The following is a 9548-nucleotide window of genomic DNA, read 5'->3' on the forward strand; positions in this document are numbered from 1 at the left end:
CATCTAACAATAACAAAGGGGTTTTATTTCTTCTATATTGTTTACTTGGTATTATAAAAATATAAGTGACCTACTAGTCTTGAGAGAGTGTTTAATATATCTTTACTGATAGTCTTACTTATGAAAAAGAGAATTTGGACTTTGTGATGATATTTTCCAGGATCTTATAAGTTATTTGAAAATGTGGCATTCGTCCTTACCTGAAGTTCCAAGTAGGCTTCACAACAGCAGATTGAGAATATGTTTAAAAATGCTCATGTTGTGAATATGTAAAACAACCAGCCTCTCACAATGTCACTTGAAGACTGCCACTCCTGCTAATTTGAAGATTACAACATGTTTTCTATTAACTCTATGTTCTTCCAGACAAGTCCTTTGGGCATAATTTTAAAGGTGAAATTTGCATGTACCATGATTTTTCCTTCCCAGACAAAGGCTTTTTGAGGTGCTAATCATGACCTAAAGTGCCTAATTAAATAATCCTTAGAGAGACAGAATTTGTGACCAAAAGTTAGAGAGGCAGACTTGGAAGCAAAGTTTACTTCATACAGTTCTGACTTCTTCTGACTATTGGATTTTTATTTATTACAGCAGATTTATCATGTGCTAGATAATTTCACATTCATAGTTTTTCTAGTGCTCAATTTATCAAGGAGAGCGGTGCCACATCCTCTTATATTTTATCGCAAGTACCATCAGGGTAAGAGAGACAGGTTTTCTTTCTCCGGCAGTGACTTTGCTGCTAAATCATAATTCATAATGATGCGTCTTTCCTGGGTTCAATTTTTAATGTTGTTTCCCTTTTTGCGATGTTTACATAACAAAAAAAGAGGGCATTATATATGAGTCACATCCATGTCACTCACTCATCCTCTAAGGAGAGAATGAAACCAGATAGCTAAAAAATACTCAGTAATTTCAGCTACTCACCTTGGACATTTTTCAGCGACGCTGCACTTTTTCATCACCAAAGACAGGAAAAATGAGGAGAGATGTGATGAGCCCTGAAGTCATGGCTTTCACTTTTCTTCTAAGTTGAAAAAATTAGGTGTCCATTGATATTGCACATTGATTATATGATACACATTCCGTTAGAATTGTGACCATATGGATTAGTGAAGGGCCATTATCCATCAACAAGTAAAAGCTATTGTCTTGTTATACAATTCTTCATGCTGTGAATATAGTTGCTAATAAAATCCATTTTTCTTTAAATAAGAACAGCAGATCCTCTCACTTGTCCTTGAGAATAATGCTTGGCTGTTTCTTCATACTCTCCTTTCCCCGTCCATTTTCTCAGGTAGGACTCACCTGTGAAAGCAGAGCACAAGGTGCACTTAGTTAACTCCTACATGGTACATTAATTCTGACAAAACCAAGTTTTGTTCTCAAGAAAATGAACGTGGGTTTGCCAAATAAAAGCGTTTTCGATAAGGGTGAATGTTAGGGAACACTGATCTTTCTCAAAAGTTCAAAATTTCTCCTCCAAGTAACTTTTTGATGATTATCAGAAGGTAAATGTGCTAAAAGCCCAAAAGACAGAAAAAGGATTAACATACACTGAGTGACTTTCAGAAAAACTCTTTTTCTCTGTGGGGCTTTAGTACCTCATCTGTAAGGTAAAGTCTATTCCTGCTCTCAATGTCATTATTCCTGAACAACAATTTTGTGATCTTGATTATAATTTATTAAAAAGAGCAGAAAAATTGTATTTTAGGTCCAGACTTTATTACTAATATTGATTAATATAAAAATGAGTATCAGCGCCCTGAAGGAGCTCTGGTGGCTGAGTGGTAAGGAGTTGCGCTGGCAGCCCAAAAGTACACAGTTCTGCTCCATAGGAGAAAGGTGATCAATCTCTTTTGCTTTTTTTTCTTTTCTTTTTATCATTTTCTTGATATTCAAGCTTTTGCCCAGGATTCATTTATTTTTCTGTATGGATATATGTGTATGTATGTGTATGTGAATAGTGGTAAGAAACTGTGTGGCAATCTCAAAGGCATGCAGTTCGAAACCACTAGTTGCTCCATGGAAGAAAGATAATCAGTCTCTAACCGTGTCATTTACTGCCTCTGAGAAACTGCTAGAGGGTCAGCGATGGTCAGTTTCAACTCTCCAGTACACAACACCAGTAACAACACGAGAGCCCAGGTGCAAAATATTTGTCAAAAGCTTTTGTCCACACTCTTTCCATATTTTACAAGGTTTTTATTTATTTTTTTTGGTTGTTGTTGTTGTTGTTACTTGCTATGGTGTCAGCTCCCAATCCTTGGAGGCATGACGGAAGGAATTGCTGCCTGCTCCAATCCCATGATCACTCAGTGATGCTTCATGGGGTTTTCTTTGGCATTGCCCTACTTTATTGTTATTATTTTGTAATTTTTTAGATCACCAGGACTTTTTTCAAAACTATTTAAATCTGGAAACTCTATTGAAATCTTATCTGCATCATAGCAACAAGTAAGTCTCTACTGAAATGTGCGTAAGGTATGTTGACAAAGAATTGAATCTTGGGCTTTAATGGCCTAGCACAAAGGAGCTGACTTCCAACCAAAAGACACACAGTTCATATCTACCAGCTGTTCCACAGGAGGAATGCGGGCAGGTAATCTCCTCTCATGACATTTAAAGCCACTGATAACCCACTGGAACATCAGCAATGAGTCGGTTCTGGCTCAAGGACACATAATAACAGCAAGAACATGGATGGTGAAACTTCTATTACAGAACCATCAGTAACCACGTTTTGCAGCCAAATCCACTGCTTTTGATTCAGATTCATGACGATTCTCGATGTTGTTGTTGTTATGTGCCGTCGAGTTGCTTGCAACTCATAGCGACCCTATGTACAACAGCCCTAAACTCTCCTCTGTCCTGTGCCAATCGCACCATCTCTGATAACACCCATCCCGATTACCCCAGTCACTGAATCAATCCACCTCATAGAGGGCCTTCCCCTCCTGCGCTGTCCCTCCACCCTACCAAGCATGATGTCCCTCTCCAAGGACCGGTCTCTCCTTACAACATGCCCAAAGTACGTTAGACGAAGCCTCAGCATCCTTGCCTCCAAGGAGCCACCTGGTTTAACCCTTTCCAGGATGAATCTGTTTGTTTTCCTAGCAGTCCATGGTACATTCAAGACTCTTCTCCAGCACCAAAGCTCAAAGGCATCAATTCTCCTTCTATCCTCCTTAGTCATTGTCCAACTCTCTGATGCATAACAAGTGATTGCAAGACCATGGCCTGTATCAAATGCACCTTAGTCTCCAGAGAGACACCATTGCTCTTCAGTACTTTGGAGAGGTCCCTAAACAGCAGACCTTCCCATGGCAATACATCTTTAATCAAACTTGTTACTGTTACCCCAATTTCCTCATCAATACATCTTCTCATCCATTGTCTTCCTCTCCTGCACTGTCACTCCACCCTTCAAAGTAGCATGATGTTCTTCTCCAAGGACTAGTTCTCTCCTGGCAACATATCTTTCCTTACCTTTTTTATTTTTTTTAAAAGTCAATCAGTCACTCATATCCTGTTTCACATAGTTAAATGCAGTAGGCAATGTGTGATCAGCCTTTAATTTCACAATGACCTCTATTCACCTATTCCAATAAAGCATTTTTAGTAAGGAGCAGTTAGTGTTCAAAATTATTTCCTAGTCATTGAAATTAACTTTGCCTTGTGGATAGGCAGGTTTATGTGAATAGGGCATGTTAGCATATGCACAACAGGAATGACTAGCATCCCCAATCTGCAAAGGGATTGGCTGGTCTCACTAATCCACGAAGTGATGGGCTAGTCTCACCATTAAATTGAGCAGATCCAGCACGAGATTAGGAGAAACTTAAACACCAGAGAAGGAGAGAAGCAGAACCAGAGGTGATTGTGTTGTGCCAACTATAACTATGGTAGCAGCAGCCATGGGCAAAGCAGAGAAGCAGAGACCCAACATGAGATGGAACTGGCCTTAGGACTGCTATCTGCCACGGAACACAGCTAAGAACCTTTTCTCAAAATTTATTGGAGGATTTTGCCGGGCTGGAAGAGTGGTAGCTGGCGGAACTGAGAACTCTATATAACACCAGCGTAAAGCCGTGAGACTCAAGGCTGAGGCACCTGTAAGCACATTTTGAAAGCTATCCTGACTTTACTTTGCTACTAACCTAGATTATAAACTTTTGGCTTTCCCAGTATGGTTCTGGGTGTTCTATGAGCTATCACAGAAGATTTTAGACCCAGTGAAAAAGTAAGATTAGTGTTGAGACAAGTAGAAAGAGGTACAGGAGCTTGGGAGACATGTCTGATCTCATCATGGTTTTGGGAATTGGTTTTGTATTTTTGGATGCTGTTGACAAGACAGTTCTACTTTGTGACATTGTTGGTGAAGGTCAGATATGGCCGTCCCCATTTGGCTCTTGCTTATTTATTTATTTATTTAGATTAAGTTCTATTTCTCAGCAGAAATTTTCACTCTTTTTACAATGTCCATTATCTATCCATTAATTTCTTAATCCCCTTCCACAATCAAACGTGTGTTTTTACAACCATGGTTTTATACATTAATTGCCCTATTGTGATAGAGCTATTCCACTAAGCATAAAAAGTTGCAAAGATATAATTTTTACAAGTTAGGAAAAAATGCAATAAATTTCTAGAACATTATAAAAAGATCTTACCAGTCCAGGTTGGTTCAGGAAACCATCTTCCATTTATACAAGTTGATTATTTGTGTTCAAGTTTGTCTGTACATGTGTAAGTTATATTACTTTTATGAATAAATTCAAACTGATATGGTTCAATTGAAAAATTATCCAGGATAAATAGTCTCAATGTTGTATTTTAGCTTTTTTGGACTTGTTTTCATTTTCTTCAACTTCAATTTGAACCTTATGAATACACATGTCTGTTCTACAGTTCACATGTGGCTTGATTTTGACTGCTTATATTAAGCTTCTTCAATAATTCCTTCAAAATATAACATCAATCTGATTCTTGTGTTCTTGTGCTGTCCATCTAGTGAAGTCCATGTATATAGACAGTATAGATCTACAACAACTGAACAATAAATTAAAAAACATCAAAGGCTTAAATTGTTGTTGTTGTTGTTGTTGTTGTTATGTGCCATCGAGTATCCTGCAATTCATAGCAACCTGATGTACAGTAGCCCTAAACCCTGATCTAGTCTGTGCCAATCTCACTGTCTACGAAACACCCACCCCCATTACCCGAGTCACTGACAATCCACCTCATAGAGGGCCTTCCCCTCCTGTGCTGTTCCTCCACCCTCCCAAGCATGACATCCTTCTTCAAGGACTGGTCCCTCCTTGCAAAATGTCCAAAGTATGTCAGACAAAGCTTTTTTGCCTCCAGGGAGCAGCCTGGTTTAACTCTCTCCAGGATAAACCTGTTTGTTTTCTTAGCAGTCTATGGTATATTCAATACTCTTCTCCAGCACCACAGCTCAAAGGCATCAGTTCTCCTTCCATGCTCCCTAGTCATTGCCCAACTCTCTGATGCATAAAAAGTAAAGGTTTAAATAAGATTATTATTATTATTATTACTATTATTTTTATTATTATTTTGTATCCTGAAGAGCTGTGATTGGGTCAGTCCCTGGAACATCAGAAAAATATATGCCATATTTTATTTACTAGAGATTTCCTTGGTAGAGACTTAGTGTAGTATTTTTTAAAAAATGAAGTAGCTGTTTAAGCATTGTAAAGATTGGTTATCACCTACTCATTCCTTAAGTCTTAAGCTTGTCTCACTCTAATGCTATCCTAAATTGTTGAGTGAAATTAATTTTAATCTAGAGGTAAAAGTGAACCTTATATTATCGTCTTACATAAGAAGAAATTCTAAAAATAAGCATTAAGTTATTTTAAGACTTTCCAATAGGCATGATTTTAAGAAAACACAATAGATTCAATTGAGTTACAAAATATTCTTCATCGGAAAAAGGAAAACCAAGCTATAGGACAATCTAATAATTTTTGGCACCTTAGTAAAGAATTCTATCAACTGAATGCATAAGTTAGTTGTTCCAAAATGGTGCAAAACAGGCTTTGGGAAAAAAATGCCCAGTACACATAGTACACTGTCAATAAGGTTAACTCTATAATTACAATTATTATTACAGAGCCTGAGGCACTTTTTATGCTACTGGAAACATTTTCCCATTGACAAATAGTCAAAAAGCATAGATTTCTAACTACTTTTAGTGTTTATTTCTATTATGCCTCAGGAAGGACTTGTGAGAAAGACATTCCCCTTTCTCTCCAGTGTTTCAAATGTTGTGCTGGTGTTCTTGATTTTGTAGTGATTGGTGCTGTTCTAGTTTTTAAAATATTTTTGTTATAATTTGTGATAAGTACAATAATTACTTAGTTCCCAAACCTGTACTTTTTTTAAAAAAATCACTGATGTCTGTATTTAAAAGATGTTTTCTTTTAAAATTAACCTCAATTACAAATTCTTAGTAGCAGAGTATCATACTGTAGGAATTATGTTCCTGTTTATTTACCTAAATTTTCATCTGAAACAGGGACAAAGAGGAAGAAGCCGTGATAAAATTATTTACTCATTATAACTCAACTAGGAAGCAGGAGTGGCATCCAATTCCTAAACATCATGCCTCTGGAAACTATATGAACTTTGAGAAATGATGATAGTTATAGAAAGGCTTCAGGTCTTTCGTTCATAGGGTCACTATAAGTCGTGATCAACTTGATGGCAATCAACAACAACATTAGCTCAACTAAATACAGTATTGCATGGCTCCAATATTTTCTATATTATTTTGTCAGGTGCTACTGAGTTGCCTGCAAATTATAGCAATCCTGTGAACAATGGATCTGAACCTTGCCCTGTCCTGTGTCATCCTCATTATCTCAAGTCCACTGTGTCAATCCATCTCATTGAGAGCCTTCCTCTCTTTCTCTGATCCTCCACCTTCCCCAGCATGATGAACTGAAACCTCCTGATAACATGCCCCAAGCGTGTGAGACCGAGTTTCACCATGCATATACACTTATTCAAAGGATATGAATTGAAAGCTTGAAAAGATTCTTTTTTGGATGTGGAATAATTTTTAACTTTAAAATTTTCTGGTTTCTAATTCATATAAGAGATTTATACTATTTTATGAACAGTATAGATAATAACATTTGCAATGTTCTGTGCCAAAGCTATGACTTTCTAAGCTATGAAGGCCGACCACCCGGTGGCACAAAGGGCTAAATAGTCTACAATTAGTTGAAAGTGTGCCACTTACTGGTTCAAACTCACCTAGAAGTACTTTGAAAGATAGGTCTGGCAACTTTTCTAAAGATTACAGCCTTGAAACCTTTCCTGAGGGATTTATTCTGCACATGTGAGGTCATTATGAGTTGAAATTGACAACAATTAACAATAACAAGCTAGGAAGAAAGAACTAGAACAATCACTGTTGCAGAGTAAGAATAATTCCTCCAAACCCGTTTGCCTCCTCTCAATTTTGCCTTGAAATTCCTGGTTATGGTATAGAGAAGACAGTGTTGCTGAAGCAAAAAAAGTGAAATTGTAGTAGCTGGCATTCAGCTGCAAGGCAGCTTAGGAGAGCTGTGTGGGTTGCTGAGAAGATACAATCTCTAATTAAAAAAGAAAAATATGTTCATTGAACAAATTTGGTAAAGCACATTACTCTAAATTATTCACTATTAATATTTGAATACTTCTTCTAAAATTTTGAACTCATACTGTGCAAACTGTTTTATAGCCTTTGCTTTTTACTCTGCCCACTTGCAATGTCATTAAATATTGTCTTTAACAGTAATTGCATGCCTACAATCAGATGCATCAAATTACTTAATAATTCTTTATGTTTAGTGCTTTAGGTTATCTACAAATTTATCTTCATTAGAAATAATACACCATTTCATTTTCTTTTCATTTTATGAAAGAATATCTTTTGCTGTATCTGAGGTGTTTATCCCTTAGATAAATCTCTTGAAGTCAATTTGCTGAGGCAAAGGATAGGACCAAATCTACAAATGTATTGCGGGTATGAATGTCTCACTAAGTTTAAGTTATTTAGAAAGAGTTTACTTCTTTTAGGATTGCTTTAAAATGACCAAGATGAGAACAGAACAGCATTTATTTTAGCCCAAAAAGTTCCTTGAGTTGTGCTGATAACACAAAATAACAGGTAGTTCAAATCCAAGAGAAAAAGATAGACCTGTTGCAGACCGAGGGTCCCAAAGAATGGAATAATTTTATAATTATTAATAATGAGACAAACAGCCAGGAATGTGATAGAGCAGAGAGCATAAAACAGGGGGCCAGCAGTTCTCGACTGAAGACCCCCAAGTCATGTTTCTCTGTGTTTTTACTGAAAATTATCAGGAAGTAAATCACAAAGAGAATTCAATGCAAATAAAGCCAAGCTCTTTCTATTGAAAACCTTCTGCTTGACTCAGGAAGGAGGGGTTCACAAATGCAAGGATTTGGTATACCCTTAACTATTAACCTTGATGCCTCAGGGTGAACTGTAGCTCAGGAAGTAACACTCCCTCTGTAGGGGGCCCCTTGCTGTCTCCTGTCTTGCAGGGAACAAACAGCTCATTTTCTAGGATCTGCCACAAGAGAAATCCTAACATATATCTGTAATTCCTTCAATTCCTGAACAAGGGTTTTCATATAATGTTTGGGATAAAGTTTGGCTTCCCATATGGACCATTTCCTATCTTGTGACTTACAGTCTCCAAAAACTGCTAGTCAGCCATGAGTTCGCTTCTATTCAACAGCAATGAGAAAGAGAGAGAAGCCTTAGACAACCTTGTAACATGGCACAATCCTACATGAGTTTAAATCCCAGCTTTAAAATACTTACCTTGAAGACTATTTCAGTTAGGAATTCTGCTTGTCTAGTCTGTAGGGAGTTGTGCTGCCAACTCAAAAGTGTATCTCTCTGGCAACAGCTCCAAGGGAGAAAGATGGGCCATCTCCTCCCACATAATTTGCAGCTTCCTAAAAACCTGCTGAAGAGCAGCCATTAGTATTTCTGCCTTGAAGGCGATGAGTTTCCATTTTTGAGGATGGTGCCCTAAGACTTCCCTGTTGCTATGTACCCTCAAGTTAGAAGCAACTCATAGCTGAGCTTTCAGTAGGTTCTCAGAGGTAGTAATTTGCATGAGAGTAGATTGCCCAGCTTTCTGAGGAGCAGCTGGTGGATCAGATCATGTGTCTTACAACTGGCAGCTTCTTTCCACTAAGCCACCAGAACTCCCTGTGCCATAAGTAAGGGGTTCTACAGAAAAGGAACAGCTTCTAGAAGTTAAAATTTCAAATTAGGATTTCTTGTATGGTGATTATTTCTATGGGTCCCTCTCTTAGTTTCTAACAGCCACCAGCAATCCTCCATGTCTGACCTATATATAGAGGGCCTCTATTTTACTCTTTCTTTTTTTTTCGTAGTCATGAATCTTTTTTTATTTTTTTTAACTCAGAAATGATTATGTTTTGTTGTTGTTGTTATGTGCCGTCGAGTCTCTGGTGACTCATAGGGATGA

The sequence above is a fragment of the Elephantulus edwardii genome, unplaced genomic scaffold (genome assembly GCF_000299155.1).
Source record: "Elephantulus edwardii isolate Elephantulus edwardi_28Jun2011 unplaced genomic scaffold, EleEdw1.0 scaffold00128, whole genome shotgun sequence".
NCBI classification, from domain to species: Eukaryota; Metazoa; Chordata; class Mammalia; order Macroscelidea; family Macroscelididae; genus Elephantulus; species Elephantulus edwardii.